The sequence below is a fragment of the Hippopotamus amphibius genome, chromosome 2, assembly GCF_030028045.1.
Source record: "Hippopotamus amphibius kiboko isolate mHipAmp2 chromosome 2, mHipAmp2.hap2, whole genome shotgun sequence".
Taxonomy (NCBI): domain Eukaryota; kingdom Metazoa; phylum Chordata; class Mammalia; order Artiodactyla; family Hippopotamidae; genus Hippopotamus; species Hippopotamus amphibius.
In genome coordinates, this window is record NC_080187.1 from 38,870,182 (window position 1) to 38,890,962 (window position 20,781).

General features: G+C 43.4%; 1 pseudogene; it reads left to right on the forward strand.

Annotated features, from left to right (window-relative positions):
* The first annotated feature begins 2,085 nt into the window (after positions 1-2,085).
* Positions 2,086-20,781, forward strand: part of LOC130844317 (uncharacterized) — a 32,672-nt pseudogene continuing 13,976 nt past the window's right edge.

Consider the following 20,781-nt stretch of genomic DNA (forward strand, 5'->3'; position numbering starts at 1 on the left):
GGCTTTCTTTTTTTAGTTGCAGTGAGTGGGGGCTACTCTTCGCTGTGGTATGCAGGCTCTTCATTGCTGTGACTTTTCTTGTTGTGGAGCACGGGCTCTAGGCGCGTGGGCTTCAGTAGTTGCAGTACATGGGCTCAATAGTTGTGGCTCATGGGCTCTAAAGCTCAGGCTCAGTAGTTGTGGCACACGGACTTAGTTGCTCCGCAGCATGTGGGATCCTCCTGGAGCAGGGATCGAACCCGGGTCCCCTGCATTGGCAGGCGGATTCTCAACCACTGCGCCCCCTAGGAAGCCCAGAATATTTTCTTATAACTCACAAATATTTAATTGTATACACTCTGGTTTTATATGTACCACAGAAATGTCAGATGTGTTGATTTCAGCAGGACTTGTGTCAGGGCATTGCAGTGGCTTCTAGGTAGCCCATGTATTCCATAGGGCCCTTTCACAAACTGCAGACAATGCCACACCCTTTGACTTGAGTTACTGTGGAGAATATTTCATGCCAAGGAAATAGTTGTGCACTGCCTTTAACTGTTTCTGGATGCTAAAATAGAAAATAAATTCCTCCTATTTCTTTTTTCTCCTTTCTTTCCTCTAATTCTTTGGAATATTCGAGACATTATGTAACCTTGGCCTTCCCCTGAGTATATTTCTGGGGATATTCAAAAGCATTCCTTAGTACCTTGTGAGGTACTTTAAACACTTAAAAATGTGAAAAGCTACCCACTGGGACTCCTTTAGGAATCTTTTTATAAGCTGAAGAGTCCTTTCAAAATGTGAGTGATTCCTCAATAGAACAGACTAGAAAGTCCAGAAATAAACTCAAATATGTACAAGAATTTAGTATACGCTAAAGGTGGTATTTAAATCCATGGCAAAGATGGTTGTATAAATGGTGTTGAGACAACTAGGTAGAAATTCAGAAAAAAATAAAGTTGAATCTCCAACTCATGCCTGACCCAAAATAAATTCCAGATGAATCAGAGTTTTAACATGAAAAATAAAACTGTGAAAAAGACTATTAAAGAAAAGAAAAAAGCATTCCTGTGGCCTGAGCTGACATAGTACCTGCTAAGCAATGTCCTTATAAGTGACAGGTCACAATGAAATTGTGGAAACTTTGGTAGGAAAAGCATGATCTAACTCTTCCCCTAAGGCTGGGGAACAGTTTGGTTAGGCAGAAGAGAAAAAAGCTAAAGGATGTTTGATATTTAAATTTTGTCATGACAATAAGGAGCTATCAAGTTAGTCATGTAATCAAGTGTGGCATATTTGGGGGACAGTAGGAGCCCTAATGGAGACTAAAGGGAGAAATGGATATACAGTATAAGGTAGGACCAGATTGTAAAGGATTTTGGATGCCCAGATGAAGAGTTTACCCTTGGTTCTCTTTTTACTGGGACACCTCTAGGGGTTGATGAACTAGGGTGCAGGCTTTTTCAACCTCAGGACTATTGACGTTTTTGACCAGATAATTTTTTTGTTATGGGCGGCTGGGCCTGCGCATCACAGGATGTTTAGCAGCATCCCTGGCCTCTACCTACTAGATACTAGTAGCATCACCCCCTTTTCAAATTGTGACAACCAAAAATGTCTCCAGATATTGCCAAATGTCTCCTGGGGAACAAAATTACCACTGATTGAGAAACACTAAGCTCCAGAATGACAGAATAATTGGTGTTTAAGAAGGACTGTCTATCTGTGGTTGTGTAGAATGAACAGGAGGTTGGCAGGACAGGTGCCTGAGAGGATGTACTAGAGACTAGGTATGGTATATTATTATAGTAAGGGCCTCCAATAAAGCACATCCCCCTGTATTTATGACCTTGTTTAATCCCCTCCCCCATTGACTTAGGGCTTGGCCAAGTGACTTGCTTTGACCAATGGAATTATCAACAAATATGACACAAGCTGAGGCCCGGAGAGCATTTGTGCATTGGTACTAAATCTCTTGGAACACTGCCACCATGTGACAAAGCCGCTGTGAGCCTCCTGAAGACTCATGTTCAGCTAACAGCCAGCACCAACTTCCAGACGTATGAGTGAGGCACTCTAAGACCACACAGCCACAATAAAGCTACCATGACTACACGATTCCAGGCAAGCCAGCGGAAAAACCGCCTACCTGAGCCCTGGCCAAGTTGACGGCAATGAAGTTATGCAAATAAAATGGTTGCTGTTTTAAATCACTAGGTGTTTGTTGTGTTGTTATGCAGTGACAGATAACTGCTGTAGTAGCTCTGGAGTAGACTGAAATCAGTGGAAATGAGAAGGTGTGTACACAAGACATTTGGAATAATCCATGTTTCTTGATGACTCTTCAGTGAAGGGGTTTATTGAAAGGAAAAAGGCAGGTCAAAGAATATAAGAATTTAGAATTGAGTGCAAAGGTCAGTGTGAATTAAGGAAGTTGCATGAGCAGTCTTCAAGAAAGCATTTCTGCCTAAGCAGTTTATTTGGAAAAATACAGCTATTAATTGCTAACAGAATGATAATATTTCAAAGATTCAGTTTAATAATTATATTTGTAAAGCTTTAAAGGCATTACCAAGGTAGCCACTTTTTACTTTGTATGGAAAAATCAATCTTTAGAATAAATAGGAAAGCATATAAACTCAAAATCAATAACAACTTATACTGCACTAATAATAAAATTCATTTCAATGTATTACCTATCTACTTGTACAGAACTATATTCACTTAGCAATGAGACTGCTAAGACCAGGGCTCCTTAATAGAATGCCTCTCGTAATTTACCAGTTAAATTCACAGATGGCGAATATCAGTGGCATTTATACCTTGACAGATGCTGTGAGTGTTGACCTTATTTACTGCACTATTCAAGAAGAGACAGCTCTTCAGGTGTTTAGCATTTAGCTCTCTGTTTAAGAACAGCAGCTTGAAGACATATCAGTCAAATCCTCTATTTTTATGATAGTAAAAACAAAGTAATAAGCAATAGGAAGAATCCAGAATGAGAATAAATGGAGTACAGTCATTACTAAAAGAAATGGAAATAAAAAAGTCTAAAAAGTGGAGGGAATTGATGTGAATAAAGTAAAAAAAAACCCAAATGCATTTTCACAAGCTATGAGAATCACCAAAGGGAACCTGTACAAAAGTCATTTGACAGAGTGACTGTCTCTTGAAAAGACAAGATTTTTTAAAAAAAGGATAAAAATGTTTGAATTTTAAAGATCTTATACCCATTAAGCAGCCAGTATTAAAGAAACAATAGCAGTGTTGAAATAAGTGTTTAAGATCAAAGGGTAACATGCATCTGCACATATAATTTCCATAACATTTGTTTAACGGGGAAAAAAAAGCTACCTCAGTCCTTGTTTAAATATTGCTGCCTGCCAGGGATTTTGGTTATTAATTTTCTCTCTGGTTAAGGAGACAAGAACTGAGAAAAATAATTTGGATTTGAGGATCTGGAAGATCTATGTGATTCCCAATGTCCATTAATTAGTTGGATCTTAATGTTGAACGGACACGCATTAAAGAAAGCCAGTAAAATCAGAGAATGGGGTCTTCTAGTAAATCTTGTGTATACAGAAGTTTACCAATTTTCCGGAATCAGAAAATAATAAAATACACATAACGTTAACCAATTTGGAATCCTACCCCTACTTTCCTTTCTTTCCCTTTCTGTCCAGTTAGCTCCCCACGCTCATACCAGCTCTTGATTGACCCCAGCAAACACTGTTTACGCCTACTGCCTCACCCCCAGTTCCAGCAGGGGCCCCCAACTCCCAGAGCCCCAAACCCAGGCTCCAGAGCTCTGCACGGAAAGCACCGCGGGGCTCCGGGAGGCGTGGGAACCGGAACAGGGCGCTCCTCTCCCAAGGCTGCGCGGAGCCGGGCCCCGTCGGGGAGGCGCGTGCAGCCGCTCGCGCCGCTCAGTCGCCGGCGGGCACTGCTGCGCGGAGCGCGGGGCCCGGGGCGCGCTCGCACCGCCCCGGGGCTGGCAGAGCGCGGAGCCGAGTCGCAGAGCGCCGTCCCGACCCACCCTGGCGCCCCGCCCGCAGGTTTCCGCCAGTGGCCAAACCAGCCCGACTCGCCGAACTTGCCGCGGCTCCCGGGGGCAGCAGGTGGCCCCGGACTCCCCGCTGTCGCCGCAGCCGGGGCCGACCGCGCGCCCCGTCGCGCTCCGGAGCCCTTTCGGGCCGCCCCCACCAGGCGGGACGGAGGCGGACCGGGACCCGGAGGAGCCGGCCGGGCTGCGCTCCGCCTTCGCCGCCTGCGAACCGCTCGGGGCCCCTGGAGCGCACCGAGGTCAGCGCGCTGTGGGCGGAGCTGCGCGTGCTGCCGGCCGACTCCGAGGCCGCGTCCCAGAGGCTCGACGCCGGCCGCCACGGCGCCTCAGCCAACAGGAGCTGGCGCGCGGCTTCCGCTGGGCCGGCCGCGAGAACCCGGCGGGGCCCGACGCCTGGCACCGCGAGGGGGATGAGAGCGACGAGGACGCGGCGGCGGCTCTGGCCGCCCCCTGGGACCCAGCGAGCCCTGGCCGGGCTTGGCAGGACGTCCGGGCACGACTCGGGGACGAAGCCAAGTTCATGCCCAGGTGCGTGTGTGGTTTGGAGGGCGGGAGGTGGTGGTGGTGATGCCTGTCCTCCCTGGGGCGCTGCCCGCTCTCCCTCTTACACTGTGAGTGTGCAGACCCCTGGACCCTACGCTCTCACTCTCTCTCAGCTGCTTTTTCTCCATTCGCCGACTCACTGACTCTTCCAAGAAGAGATCCCCTAGCGTTAAGGAAAGGGAATGCGTTCAGAGTCAGAGTTTGCGGAGAAAGTTTTACTTGCTCATATCTGAGCCCTGCAAAGGGCACTTTGTTAGTTATTGTCAACTGTAAATTGGGACTTGCCATCTGCCTGTATAAGGACTAAATCACATTGTGCTGCTACTGCTGCTGACCTTCCACATCCCCTGAAGGGCATTCAGGGTGGAGACCAGGAATGAGGCACTCTGTGCTGTGGAGGATGGGCGGAACAGGTCTTTAGATGTTTTCAGGAGCTGATTTTATGAGCCCAACCTTTGCATCCCCTCATATCTAGAAAAGCACTAAATCCCTACATGGTGACTTCTGCTTTTCGTGACTAGCTGAAACCCCTTACAAAAAATGTATTTGATTGCATGGACCCCTTCTTTACCAAGAATACATATATACTACTCTTACCCCCTGCCTCTTTGGAACAGTTTCTCAGAGCTATCTGGGATGCTGTCTCCCCGGTTGCAGTCCTAATTTTCCCCCCCAAAAAACTCAACTTGCAGCTCTCACGTTGTACATTTTTTTTTAAAGTCGACATTATATAGGATCAAGTGAAATCCGCAGCATCTGGAGATTCTTCGCGGAGGCTGGTTTAGGAGCGCTCCCACTTCTCAACGACTTGATTACATCACCTCCTACTCCAGGCATCCTGGCTGCACCTGAGCGGCACCTGAGCGGTGATCGGGCTGTTAGACAATTTGGCTTTCTCTATAGCAGTTTTTGTATTCGCTGTTTTTCCTGCTACTACATAGAAAACAAGACATTGTTGTGCATTTATATTGCTGCACACAAATATTCATTGATGCCTACTATTTTACAAGTTCATTCATTTGATTTTCAGAATTAAAGGGGGCTGTAGACTTTCTTTCTCTGATTGATGGAGAAATTTAGACCTAAAGACGTTAAGGGACTTGCCATGTTAACAAAAGAGTAGCATTTGATCCCAGATGTTGTAAACTGAGAGTAAACACTCTCGCTTTTTATACCACAGAATCAGATGATAAAATCATGAAAAACAAACTCTCTTATGACTCAAACAGAAGTAACATCAGGTTGCTTAACTTAATTCTCAGGTGAAAAGGGAATGGCTGCAGGCTCAGGGCGTGGAGGGAAAGATAGTTGGGTTTTACTGAGATTAATTTGCATCTGTCTCTGCCTGGAGCCGTGTTATGTCTTGAGCTATTCTCACTTCTTCCTTAGGTGCTACAAACATGTTAATACTATAAAATGGGTTTCTTTCTGGATTTCCGTTGAAATTTTATGGACCTCTGGTTGTCATTATTAGGAAGAGATGAAAGGCATCATTGTGTTGGCAGTTCACATATCTGAGACGTATGATTCAGGAAAGGAAATAGTCCCGCAAGGCAGCAGTGGCCTGGCTTACCCACTCACAGCTTAGACCTGCAGGGCTGTGAGTCCTCACTTCCTCCTCTACTTGGCACTCCCGTCTTCCCCCAGGTGACCCTGTCCCATGCTTATCCTAGGGGGTATTCATGTACATGTTGAGGAGAACAGATATCAGATAGTGTAAGAATGTTTGGTTCTTGTAAAGACAAAGCATGGTGGTGATTTCCATTTCAAAGATCATTCATTCTTAGATCAAAATATTAAGCAAATTTGAGTTAAATTCCTCAGCTATCAGTAATTGCGATATTAGAAAATAATATTGCATTGGGAAACAATAAAAATGGTCTCTGGGATGTGCTAACACATTCTTAAGTTCATTTTCTCTTAGAAAACTAAATGACTCCTTTCCTTAAAGACTGGGGAGGGGAGTGTCCTGAGCAGCCGTGTGACCTGTTGACTTGAGTTGGGCAGGTATGAATGGTCCAGAGAGTCAGGATGGGCCGTCACCACTTCCTAGTAAGCTGGAACCAGGTCAGCCAGCAGGCGAAACCAGAATGGGCAAGGCGATATGGTTGTAAGAGAATTCCAGAAGGAGGATTGTATCAGGCCAAGAAAAATCCGTGAAGTGGGGAGAGGATGTGTGGGGAGAAACAGAGAGCAGACTTGTTATAACTGAGCCTAGCCAGTTTCTGGTGCCAGGGGCATTATTTTGGTGAAAGCAACATTTGCTAAATGAATGAAATAAGCCCTTGTTCTTTGGGTCCTTGCTTCATATACTGAGAATGCAGTTAGTTCATGCTGCGTGTGATCTCTTCATTTCTTTTGTTGGTTCCCTCCCTATACTTTCAAGTTCCTAGTAAGAGCCGGTGTGTTCCAGGATTGGCAAGGCGAGAAGGATGTAGGGGGGGTGTGTGCGCGCATGCGCATTGAGTATTTGATGGAGGTGCGGACATAACAGGAATTCATCTCTCTCCTCTAATCAGAGGTGAAGCTTCTCAGAGTTTTCTCAACTCCATTTGCAGTGATAGTGAGTGTCTTTTGTGGACTGATTCACGTTGATAAATTAACTTAGAACCCCACATTCTCGGAAACAGAAACACAAGGGTCCGGCCGGCATTGGAACCACAATGGATTTGTGAATGGACACTGGTTTCGCCACCATTGCCAGACCAGGGACAGACCCGGGGCAGGTGCCTCTAGTGTAACAGAGGTTAGTGTGATTGGTGACCTGCCAGACAGGGCTAGGGGTGGGATTTGTTCAGGTGCCAAAATCGGATCCATATGCATGAAATGTGCCTTTTCTATGCGCACAATTTTGAAGACGAGTCTTTTGTTGAATAATTTAGGAGCAAGAAATGTAATTGAGAAGAACCAAAACTGCCCACGTGTGACCCGTATATGAGTTGTCAGAATGGTTTAGGTTTACTTCAGCATGTCCGTATATCTATACAGATGGTGACTAAACTAGAGCGGAGAAGAGCAACAGCTGAACACCAATCCCACTTCACTGGGAGATTTTAAAAACACATAGCTACAGGTAGGCAGAGGCATGATTTCAGCATTGGTCAGGGTCTCCTTTACATTTCCCTTTCTTGGGGTCCGCTTTAGGGCTTTTCCCTCTGGTCATTTTCTTCTGTGAGAGTGCAATTACTTCATAAACCCACTTCACCTACGTGATATGGTGCTTTGCAGGATGGGAAAGGGAGAGAGGAGAGGTGTGTGCAAAGAGAGAGATAAACACAGAGAGTGATCTGGAGACTCAGTGTGAGAGACGGATAGGCTGAGAGGAGGCAGAAGACCAGCAGACAGATGGAGAGACACTGATTGATTAGATAGTGCCTCAGTTTCCCCTCTCTTCCCACTCAGTGAGGGTATGGCCCTGAGACAGCTTGAGATGGGAGAGTTAAATCAGTTCTTCTCTGGCTCATCTCAGCTCTTGAATATCTTCCAAATGTGAGCATCTGGGTGCTTTGGACTGTGTTTGTAGTGTTTGAAGATAAATATATTTTTTTCACACATATGGCCAGTAATATCCCATGCTCATCCAAGGAAATAAAGATTTGTTTTGGCCTTAAAGCATGATGGTGGGTTGAACCTCAGTTCTGGAAAAGTGCTTTTGGCTGTGTGATGCTTTCCTTTGGCACTGGCTTTGAGGCCTATCAGTATGCGAGGCACAGGCTTTCCATAGATTCTCTGCCTTTTGTAGATTCAGAACTGGAGATACAGAGAGAGAGATATACATGAGGGTGGGTCAAAAATTATCTGCACTCTAGTTATAGCAAAACTTATATAAATTCTGCAGCCAGAGTGCAGATAATTTTTGACTCATCCTCATAGATCTATGAATCTATCTCAATATATCTTTATCTGTATATCTCTCTACATATGTTTATTTCCTAATTGTTGCTGGCTTGTTGCTTTTTGTTTTTTCCCTTCAATATATCCTCTATCACAGTTACATGTGTCATACCCCTACTGCTGAGTGGGAGAAGCCTACCTGTCTGTTAAAATCACAGCTCTACCCTGAACCTTCCAAACCTTGCTCCTGGGCATGGGAGGAGTCTGTGTGTCATTTAGTTTCTGTGAGCTCTACTTTCTCATGGTGACCCCTTCTGATTCTGATATTTGAGTTTCATCTCAAGGTAGTAATTTCTTTTTGGCCTCCTGGCCCCAGAAAGGTATTCTGGCTTTCCAATCCTTAGAGGACTGCCAGTGTTGGCTGTTGGGACAGTGGCCTGTTGTCCAAGCTTTGCTGTCAGATTTTGATGAGAGATTGTTTACTCTGTATTATGGTGTGGGCAAAAAGAGAAAGGCTTAAAATGGGGTGTCATTGGAAGACTACACTCTAAGAACCACAGACTCTTCTGTGGCTTGTCTTTTTTTTTTTTTTAAAGATTATTTATCTTTGGCTGCATTGGGTCTTTGTTGCTGGTCACGGGCTTTCTCTGGTTGTGGAGAGCGGGGGCTACTTTTCGTTGAGATACGCAGGCTTCTCACTGTGGTGGCTTCTCATGTTGTGGAGCATGGGCTCTAGGTGCGTGGGCCTCAGTAGTTGCAGCACACAGCCTCCATAGTTGCGGCTCCCAGGATCTAGGGCACAGGCTCAGTAGTTGTGGCGCACGGGCTCAGTGGCTCTGCGGCGCGTGGGATCTTCCCGGATTGGCAGGTGGATCCTTAACCGCTGTGCCACCAGGGAAGTCCCTCTGGCTTGTCTTTTAACCTGAAGTTTTCATTTACTTCTGTCCTGAATCACTCTTCAAATTCACAGTCATACTACTCCTGTCACTTTGAAGCATGTAAACATCTTTACCTGTTTCTCCATTTCTTCCCAGTTTACATGATCTTATTTCATTTGTAAAATGGAAGTAGCTGAATCAGGCCAATCTGCCATGAATGGAAGCTTGGAGGCTGATGGCGGAGAGAGCTTTTAGATGATGGGGATGCTTAGGATGCTGTAGTGATTCAAATGTCTGCTTTTTTCTCCTGAGAGGGTATATACAATATACTTTCTTGCTTCATGTGTAGCTCATTAAAGCGTAGGTAGCACCTGACTGCAGTATATCATTGGAATGAAGAAATGGGAAGAGATTATTTATCATGGTATTCGGGCTACTCGTATCTGACTGTGTTAGTCTCATACCACATTGTAAAATGGAAAGTAAACACTGTTTCCCAGAGGAAAGTTGTAATGGTGGAATGACACATATGATTTCTTAGAAATTAGTTCCTCAAAAAAACAGTTTCATGGGACTTCCCTGGTGGTCCAGTGGTTAAGACTCCAGGCTTCCAATGCATGGGATGTGGGTTCTATCCCTGGTCGGGGAACTAGGATTTGACATGCTGTGTGGCATGGCCAAAAATTAAAAAAAAAAAAAAAATTAAAAAAACAATTTCATTGCTTCAACTGGTAAGTATTTGGGGTCTTCCAAATTATAATTGCTTTTGTCAGAGTAATTATAAGAAGAGAAAAATGAATTTTAAACCTTAAGATCTTAGTTTGTATGTCTAATAAATATATATAGATGCAGTAGCTCAAACATGTTTCTTTAATTCTTTCTCTGATTCCCTCAGTGTTCATGTGCCTGCCAGTGTCCCAGGCACTAGAGTGACCCGGACCTTCAGGAAGCTTATTGTCTCGCCTTTTCAAATACCTAGGAGATTCTGACACCTGAATGACCTGGGATGCAGTATAATAAATGAAAAAATATCTCTGGCATATCCTCGGACTGTGGACATTTCATGTCAAGAATCTTTCTCAAATCAAGGGCCCTTTGGGTCTTTACCTGTATGCTTGGGAGTCTTAGAAGACTAAACATTTTTGTTTTCATTTTATGTTATCATTATATGATAATATAACACAAATTATTTTGGGCACGTTTGCAATCACCTGGATAAGTCTTGCATGACAGATTTGGCTACACTGTTTCAAAACCTGCCTCTGTTTTTCAGATTGATTGTGTGATACCCGCAGCTCTCCATGTCAGGGGCTGATGAGGAAGGCACAGCGATGGGCTTGATGTAAGTGATGTGTCCATGTAAAGTGAAAGTGACTGACAACACAGAGTGTTGGATTGTCTGTGTTCTTAATAGAAAAGTGAGGGGGGGAATGGGGTTTCGATCCTGTAAATTTGGCTGAAAAGCGCAGCACACAAGCTGCCGGTACCTACTGACATTAGCTGTGGGGATGTAGTTTCAAGGGAAGAGCATCCTTTGTCGGATTAAATGAATGTTGCTAATTATCATTCCACTGATTTTCAAATGTGTTGGACACATAAATATTTTGGAGCTATAAGTATAAAGAGTTTATATCTGGTTTATGTTTGTTCATGGTTATGTAACATGATATAAACAATATTTATGTCAACTCTGGAATCCATAGGAGATATTTTCTTTAATAAGGTCTGCGTGTTAGTCAAGTGTGAGAAATACTGTTCTAAAAGGACTTGAACTCCTCAAGAACTGTAAAAGATTGAAAACATTAATTTCTCCTTTTTTCATTGCTTACTGATTGTGTCTGTTATTTAAACTGAGGGCATAATATTGTGGAAGAAGTTCATCTTAAATTGGTCCCAGTCTTAAGGATCATCTTTGTTATTTACCCACAGAAGAAACTCTTCTTGCTTTTTTCCTATGTCATTCACTTCAATTCCTTCATTTAAAAGAGATTTTTCTTTTGTATCCACTGCGATAGGAACTGGGTGCTTTAAAATCATATCCAGTCAAAAATCAAAGTTTCTTGGCCAGTTGCTCTCTCTCCAGAGGCGATGGCGCCAGTGGGTGTAATGAATGGGAAGAAGCACGAGGTGGAGGGTCTAGGTCCAGCTCTCACTGGGGCTCAGAAATCAGCACACCAACTAAATTCAGGGAGTTTCTTCCTCTCTTCGAGTAGAGAAGTTATCTCCATTTATCTTGTGTGGTGGTGTTACTTTTCCAACAAGAGAGATTCCAGGTCCTGGTCAAATTATCTCCAGGTTCCCATCTTCACCATCCCATGGGCTGTGACTGATGTCACCCAGGGGGGCTCACAAACTCAGAGGCCTCGGAGCCAGACAGGTAACATTGACCTGGTGCAGTGGGGTTGGGGTCCAGTACCGGCCTGTGCTTTATCTGCTGGGGGGACAGACAGATGCTGCCATGCAAGGTGTTGGCCCAGTGTTGCCGGTGATGCCAACTTATAAAGGATGGTGAAACATCCAACTTTTAAGTAGAAATTTCCAATTTTGCATACTCTGTGAGGTGGGAAAGATACTGTTTCCAGTTTGCAACCCCTGTTCCCTACCTGTGAATGTGCCCTGGTAAATTCAAGTGTCAGTTGTGACCTTGCTTTGAAGATCCACGTTGATGTGAACATGTGGTTCTGTGGCACCCTAGCTTAGAACTTGAATCATGCTACTTCTTCCCCTGCCAAGTTTGTGGGATACTATTTTGACCTAAAGATAGTCTACCTTTACTCTCTTTTTTGCTCTTGGATGTTCTTATACTTTTCAGAGTTACCTTGTTCAGGCTCAGCAGATGTTGCTGTACAACATTTTCTACCCCCAGGTTATGCTGCCCTGATAGGTGTGTTCTTCCGGGAGGAAGGCTGAGCTCTGAAAGCATTGAGATGTCCAGAACACCTGTTCCCCTGATGTCTTTCCTTCTCTTCATTTGAGTCTAGAAGTACTTATCTGTCACAGTTTTAAGACGTAAAAAATCAGTTGGAATGGAAGGATTTCTGATTAAAAATAAGGGAATTTAGTGATGAGAGGTCATATTTTTTGGTACCGCAGTGGTATTTCCTTTCATTGTTGGAATATTTTGTACTTCAGGCAAAAAAATTGTTATGGAGATGAAAAGATGCTCAACATCACTAATCATCAGGGGAGTGCAGGTCAAAATCACAATGAAATATTGCCTCGTACCTGTTTTGATGGCTGTTATTAAAAACAGAAAGTAACACATGCTGTTGAGAACATGCAGAAATTGGGACTCTTGTACATTGTTGGTGGGAGTGTAAAGTGACGCAGCCATTATGGAAAACAGTATGGAGCGTCCTCAAGAAAATTGAACATAGAACTACCCTGTGATCTAGCAATGCCACTTGTGCATGTATATCCAAAAGAGTTGAACTCAGGATCTTGGAAAGATATCTGTACTCCTGTGATCATTGCAACGCTATTCACAATAGCCAAGAGGTGGAAAGAGCTGTAGTGTCCATTGACAGATGAACGAATAAAGAAAAATGGGGTGTATACGTACAATGGAATATCACTCAGCTTTTAAAAAAAGAAGGAATTTCTGTAGTATGTGACAACATGGGTTAACCTTGCGGACACCAGGCTAAGTGAAATAAACCAGTCACAGAAGGACCAATAATCTATAATTCTACTTATATGAGGTATCTAAAATAGCCAGCTCTTTGAAAGTAGAATGGTGGTTGCCAGGGTCTGGGGGATTGGGAAATGAAGAGTCGCTCAGTGGATTATAGTTTCAGTCGTTCAACATGAATAAGCTCTAGAGAGCTGCTGTGCGATACTGTGCATGTAGGCGACAATACTGTACACTTAAAAGATTGTCCAGAAGGTAGATTTCATGTTACATGTTTCCTAACCACAAGAAAATAGAAGTTTAGACAGCCACAAGCGCTCTGTCTTATGTCTTTTTGGGTCAGCCCCAAACACAGGCTCCATCAAGGGTCACCCCGTAAATGTACTCATACCTGTCATTTTTAGGTGACCAAGCAGAAACACTCCAGATAATGACACATTCTGAGAGCTCCCTCACACCACACACACACCGATGGCAACCTCTCTTCAATTTCAATTTTTTTAAAAAAATTTATTCATTTATTTATTGATTGACTGTCGGATCTACGTTGCTGCGCGCAGGCTTTCTAATTGTGGCGAGTGGGGGCTACTCTTGGTTGCGGTGCACGGGCTTCTCGTGGTGGCTTCTTTTGTTGTGGAGCATGGGCTCTAGGTGCTCGGGCTTCAGTAGCTGCAGTGCGTGGGCTCAGTAGTTGTGGCGCATGGGCTTAGTTGCTCTGCGGTATGTGGGATCTTCCCAGACCAGGGCTCAAACCTGTGTCCCCTGCATTGGCAGGCGGATTCTTAACCACTGTACCACCAGGGAAGTCCAATTTCAATTTTTTACAATTAATTTTTGGGACGTTGTGGGGAATGTTCAGCCTTGATACCCGCCTGTGATCATTTACACAGTTATGGAGTGTGCTCGAGTGGCTATTTTGTCATAATGGTCTCTCTGACCTAGAGTTTTGTTTTGTTTTATTTTTTTAAATGTCTGGATAGAAAACAAAAAAAGTGCAGGTGAGTTACTCATTTTGAACTCTGAATGCAGCAGTGGAACTCTCCCCTGCCGCCAGCCTCCTGTGGCCGCCTGGTGCCGAGGTGGAGGGTCGGGGAGGCTGTGGCAGCACATGCTGGCTTGTTGCCCATGTCCTTAGGCGCAGCGGCTGCACAGGTCATCCCCTGATGTGACACAGCCACCTCGTAATTCTTGCTCCTTTTGAACAGAGTTACAGTCTGCTCTGGCTGAGGTGGGAGGTTTCCTGAGGAGTCAACTGACATTTCCTGCGAAAATCCATGTTTTAGGATGTTTGTGTGTTATGTTTTCTGAAGGACATGCCATAAACTAGTGTTGGTGTTTGTGACGCAAATGCTTTTTCTTTTCTTCTTTGGGGATCTGCTGGCACAGCGTGTACTTCAGTCTGGCAGATATGTTTAGCTTGGGGATGTTAATGAGTGAATTATAGCGCGTGCGTTTCTGCTCTAACAAAGTATGTGCATTCCAGAAAAACCTAATATTCTGCAAGCACACACAGGACATATGGAAAAAAAAGTAGGAATGGAGCTGATCTCTCTATATCTGTACAGCTTTGCAACCAGAATACCGAAAAACAGTAACAATCCTAATGTTATTAGCACAATAAAGAAAAGCCCCACATTAGATTCTTAATAGACAGAGACATACAACAGTCCAGAATGCCAGTCCAGAATAAACTGTAGATGTTTTAAACAATGAAAATGTAGGATTTTGCAGCTTATTTTTTTTTTTTAAGGTGAAGGTAACTTGATGGATGGAGGTGTATGGGTTGTGGCTGCCGAGTTATGGGGACAAGGACAGAATGCACAAGCACAAAGCGTGTGGACTGTCTGTGCCAGGAGGAAGTTCCCTGGGGGTGGGCATGGTGCCTAGCTCTGTGCTCACTTGCAGCCAGCTGCCTTCAGCGGCGGTAATGGGCTTGCATTTGGTGGCTGTTACTTGGGCGCAGAGCACTGCCATGCTGGGAAATGCAGCTTGCACTTCTGCATCTCTCACCTGTTGAGCTAGGGGATGAACTAACTGACGCTGTAGGAACACGCACTCTGTCCGAGCAGTCCTAGTCTTGAGTACAAATTCAGGGGAGGCTAAAGCAAGGCACCAAGCCAGAAATGAGGGTTAGATTGATTCTGTGTGTACACATGTGGAGGTTTTATATTGGTCTGAGCAGATAATTCATTGCCTCTCTCCTAAAAGTGAATAAGCTGTCTTCAGGCTAATAAAATCTGTCCACAAAAGTCCTCAGATCTATTGGGCAGGCTGTTACAATCCTAATGAACCCTGGCAAGAATTAAAATGTTACATTATAGGTGAGCATTTGGGCCCTTAAAAAGTGACCTATTCTGTTGAATAATATTTAAAATTAAAGTTCCTATTCAGCAGCTGAATAAGAATTCAGTTCTTATCGAATTCAACTTATTCAGCTAAATAGCGGAATAATCTTACTCAGCTCTTTTAAGCAGTACAAGCATATATTCACTGTGAAGCTGGTACGTTTGTTTATGTGATTAACTCCAACGAAAGTACAATGATATAAGCCATTATGTTAAGGTTCTCCAGAGAGACAGAACTAATACGATGTAAGAGTGTGTGTGTGTGTGTGTGTGTGTGTGTGTGTGTGTGTGTGAGTGTATAGAGACTGGAGCTGGGGATGGATTTATTTTAAGGAATTGGCTCACACGATTGTGGAGGCTGGCAAGTCTGTAATCTTCAGGGTGGGCCAGTAGGCTGGAGACCCAAAGGCAGTCCCAAGGCAATGGGCTGGCAGAATTCCCTCTTCTTTGGGGGTGAACAGTCTTCATTTAAAGGTCTTCAGCTTGTTGGAAGAGGCCTGCCCACATTATGGAGGGTAATCTGCTTCACACAAAGTCTATTAATTTCACGTACAAAAGACCTTCACGGCCTGGTCCGGACATGTGTGACCAAATATTTAAGCGCTGCAGCCTAGCCAAGTTGACACATAAAATTAACCTTGTACCCCTTCCAAGTGCCTAAACACTTCAAAACCACATACCAAGTTTCTGGGGCGGCTTTAAAGTTATTAACATTTTTCTACCTGCCAGGAAAAGGCTTGCCCTACCTGTGCTCATGGCTCTCAGGTGCCCCCGTGACTCACCCTGGTGTCTGCCCTTCCTTCTCACTCTACAGCCTCACTTTTCATCAAAAGATCTGTAACTCCAAACTGAGCCCCTCACAGAAGAGACCTCTTGGATTAAAGCAGCCTCAGCCATCTGGCAAGTCACGCCAGTACTTTACATTGCTGCACTTTCCCAGGCAGACTAACTGCTCGCTCACTTCCTTTCTTCCTTTCCCTCCTTATCCCTCCCTCCCTCCCTTCTGCAAAATTTGATGGGAAAGGCACTATGCTAATAAGTCCAAAGGTGAAGTTTTAATGGGAAACAGTACAAAACTCCCTAGAGTAGGAACAGGTTCTTACTTTACTGTCCCCAACTACTAGTTTTTGTCCCTGATTTGGTAGATGCTAACAGGGATTGCAATTTGAGAGGCATAGGGAAGCCCAGAATGTTCCACCAGATGTGGGTCCTAAAACTTCCACGCTCAGATACCCAGGATGAGGCATTCCTCAGCTCCCAGGAGCTGGCAGACACTGGTTTTAAATTGTCTTTTCTTGGGCTCTGCAGCTCGAGACCTCAGGCCAGCAGCACTGGCCACACCTGGGAGCTTTTCTAGAAATACAGACTCTAGGCCCCACCACAGACCTACTGAAGCATCTGCATTTCAACAGGATCCCTGGAAGATTTGTGTGTGCATTAAACGGTGCTGAGGAAATGAGAAATGAGGGTGTGGTGTGTGACCACGCTTGGTCGGAAGTTGCTTTTCAAAAGAAAGAAAAGCCCCAGAAAGAGAATGTGGAACTGAGGTAGGAAAGATAAACATCATGTGCTTCAAATTTTGCCTGGGGTTGCCTCTGGTTACTTGAAATCTGAATTGTGAAGTGTTCATAATTGGATTTACCGTGAAAGTAAGAAATTTACACTTCATCAAGTATATTGTGTAGTATTTTGTGAATGTGTTCTTCGAAGACAAAGACATACAGAAACGGACACAGAGCTTGGTGTACAGCTTGTCGAATCTTTCCAGGTGGATGCTTGCATATTCAGCATCCAGATCAGGAAACAGCATGTTACTTAGAAGTTCCCGTGCTGCCTTCCAGTCACTGCAGCCCCTCCGTGACCCCCAGGCATGATCTCTTGCCTGTTCTTTTCCTTACTCCGTGGGCTTGGCTTCTTGCACTCAGCGTTATGCTTGTGAGCTTGTTGTTGTAGACCTGTCATTTCCATTGCTGTAGAGTATATGCATTGTGTGAAGATATCACAGTTCATTTATCCATTTTACTATTAGCGGCCATTTGGGTGCTTTCTACATTGTGGCCGTCGCATATAGTGCTGCCATGTGCAGTCTGTCACATGTCTTTCGGTAAGCGTATGGAGTCACCCGATGCCTTGCTTTTAGTAACTGCAAAATAACTTCAGCTTTCCTTGCTAACTCAGGGTCATCATTGTGAAGCTGAGTTTCATCCTGGACTGTAGTATAGTGATATCCTTAGGATTTGTGGGGACAGTTTCCCCTTGGCTTTTTGAGTTCTTGTGTGCGTTTTCTGTTCTTGCTGTCAGGCTGCCAGGTTACAATTTACTATTGTTGGTTCTTTCTTCCTTTCTTCCTGGGTACCTTCATTTGCTGAAGACGCAGAAAGCAAAATCATCAGGCATACTAGAATTGGGTTTTAAAACCCCCCTTTGAACATGGGTTGTTCCTGTGCCACGAAGGGGTGTCTCACAGGCTGCTGTTCATTCTTTCCTGACTTTCAGTCTTCTTTTGGATTCTTCTTGGTGCCAGATACATAAGTTTCAGATGACTGGAGTGCTGCTGTCATTTTGAAATTATTTTTTTTTTGCAGTTTTATTCCTTTTCCATTTTTATGTATATTTTAATGCCTTTCCCCCTTTTGTTCATCTTGAAATTTCCCCAGAGTAGACACTATAGTTCTAAATTATCTTTGTAGAAATTATGCCATTTAGGAAGGTAAACACAATACGTGGATTTATAGTATTAGGAATACATGTGAGAAGTAGGCATCTACCCAAGAGTGGACATGGTCTTATGCCGATATGAGGCCATAATCAAGATATGGGCTCACACCTGTGTCTTGGGCCTCCAACCCAATGGTTGGTCATTGAAATTATTATTATTTTATTTATTTTTTTGAGTCTTGGGAAAATGCTACAAAAACTATACATGGAGGTAAGCAGATACTACTACTTTGTGGGTTCTCCGTGTCCACTCAAGCATATTGTTGTAATAACTTTATTATGGCTCCTTCTTTAGTAGCACTTGCATTTAAAGAAAACATTCAGCATTTATTTCTGTTTTGTTTAGTAGCTTTAAAGCCAGTTGTATTGCCCAAAAGGGATGTTATCCACATAGTGAGAGAGGGCAGCTTATACCTCAGGGAACCAGTACTAGAAACCAGTAAAGGTTTGGGATGAAAAATGTAAACTGAGATAAATGTAAATCCACAGCTGGCTGAAATTGCTTTTTCCTTATCTGATGAACCAGTGAGTTAAGTGATGACTCAATTAAGAGAAGACTGATTTTTCTTTTCTTGGATCTCCTGAGGGGTTGAGGTCAGATTCCTTCAGGAGATAGTGTTTGCAGATCTGAAGGCTGTTTGCTGTTTTCCTGGGCTATAGCTCTGGGAGCACAAAAGTGAACTAGTTTTCAGGGCAACTAATCATGGTATAGTGTGAAAAAGTCACATTTTAATAGGATTTTTGGCTACCTTCTTTTTAAAATCACATTCCAGAAAATCACCCTTCGGTTCTTTAGAAAATCAAATGAAAAAGTAATTAAACTTTCCTGCAGGTTTCTGGGAAAGCAATAAAGTGCAAAGTTGATGAGCAGAGGGGAGTATTTCAGGAAACTTCCACCTTGTGGAAAATACACCCCAGGCATCATTGAATTGAGACCAAGAACTTCTCAAAGGGTTTTAAATGTTTTAATGTTGAAATTGAAGATGTCAACAACATTTTGTTTTAAAGGGGAAATGTGTTCAAGAAAATTTGTCAGAAAATCTCTATAACTAATTTTGCTTCAGTTTGATATTTTTTTGGTCTATCTCTGCATAAAACAGAGAGACTGGAAAACCATTATTGGCTTATCTTTGTGATTGATGGTTAGGTAGCAGGATAAGTAGGTAAAAATCAATGATTCTTAAAATTAAAAGTAGATTAAAGAATTCTTTTATGATTTTTTTCTGTATAGTAACTAAACAAACACTATATGTATGCAAATAGTTTTAAAATTTCAGAGCTGTCATAGGAAGGAAATTCTCATTTAATTACATGATTCTTCAGAGCTAACTCTTGTAACCTTTGAGAAAGACTTTTAAGAAGGCCAGAGCAGGTTGTGTACAATCTCCAACAGATTTTCTTGCCAGTATCATATATACTCAAGTGTAAGGTCAAGATTTCACTGTTGAAGAAAATTTAACTATAGCTTATGCACGTAACAGTTATTCTTCCACAGTATCAATAATAATTTAATGTTAAATGCCAATCATTCAGTAGTTCATGGTAGGTATTCAATATATATTAAATGTGAATTCAAGAAATACATTTGCTACAGAGTGGACAGATAGAATGCACTTATATCCCAGAATATGCTAATTTTAGGAGAGGAAATGAGCTCTGTACTGGTACTCATGATTCTGTAGTACATTAAGAAGTGATTGGGGAATTTTAGAAAGGCAAGCACGTCCTTACCTTCTTTAGAAGCTGGTGGTAGGTTATCTATGTAATGCAGGATTTTAAGTCTGTGTTCAACTAGATAAGCACGTGAGTTAATTTGTGTTTTGGGGACTCACACATATAATAATATTTATAAACTTAAACATAAATATTCTTTTGTTGAAAATGCATCCTAGTTTGTTATTGAAATATATTTAGGATTCACAACATTGTTTTAGCCATTCAGCTAGAGTTCCGATTTCAGCAACCTTGACCCATAAAAACATAAATCTGAGGTGGAAGAAAGCGGGGCCTCTGCATGTAAGAAATATTAGTTACAAACTCGAGGTTTGGGAGGGGGCGGGGGGTGAAGGGGAAGCTGAGACGAAGCGAGAGAGTAGCACAGACATATATATACTACCAACTGTAAAATAGTCAGTGGGAAGTTGTTGTATAACAAAGGGAGTTCAACTCGAGGATGGAGGATGCCTTAGAGGACTGGGACGGGGAGGGTGGGGGGGACTCGAGGGAGGGTGGGGGGGGAGTTGAGGGAGGGAGGGAATACGGGGATATGTGTATAAAAACAGATGATTGAACTTGGTGTACCCCCCCAAAATAATAAATAAATAAATAAAATTTTTTTAAAAAGTTAAAAAAAAAAGAAATATTAGACAAATCCCTGCAGGACAGACAGTTTCTCCAGCTGACAATTTTTGGCCTTTTTCAGCTTTCTCGTGTAGGTTATATAGCAAATATTGGGCACCTCCCCTGTTCGAAACAATGTGAAAGGAGAAAAAGGAAAAATAAGGGAAGGAGAAGGCAACCAGTGGGTTGAAGAGGAGGGTATGCTCTTACCTGTAGATTTCAGATGCAATCTGTTGTGCTTTCTAGAATCTCTCCTTTCTCACTGTGCTCAGAAGGGGATTGACCACCCTTTTCAGCGTGGCAGTCAGATTCCCCTCGTTTGTCTCCTTCCTGACCTGGGTCCTGGCAGTCGTCCTCTGCTCCTTCCTCACCACTGTCTTTATCCTCCCTGAGGCAGAGTCCTTCGTCTGCCTCAGATCCAGCTCAAAACTCCACCTTCTCTGCTTCGCC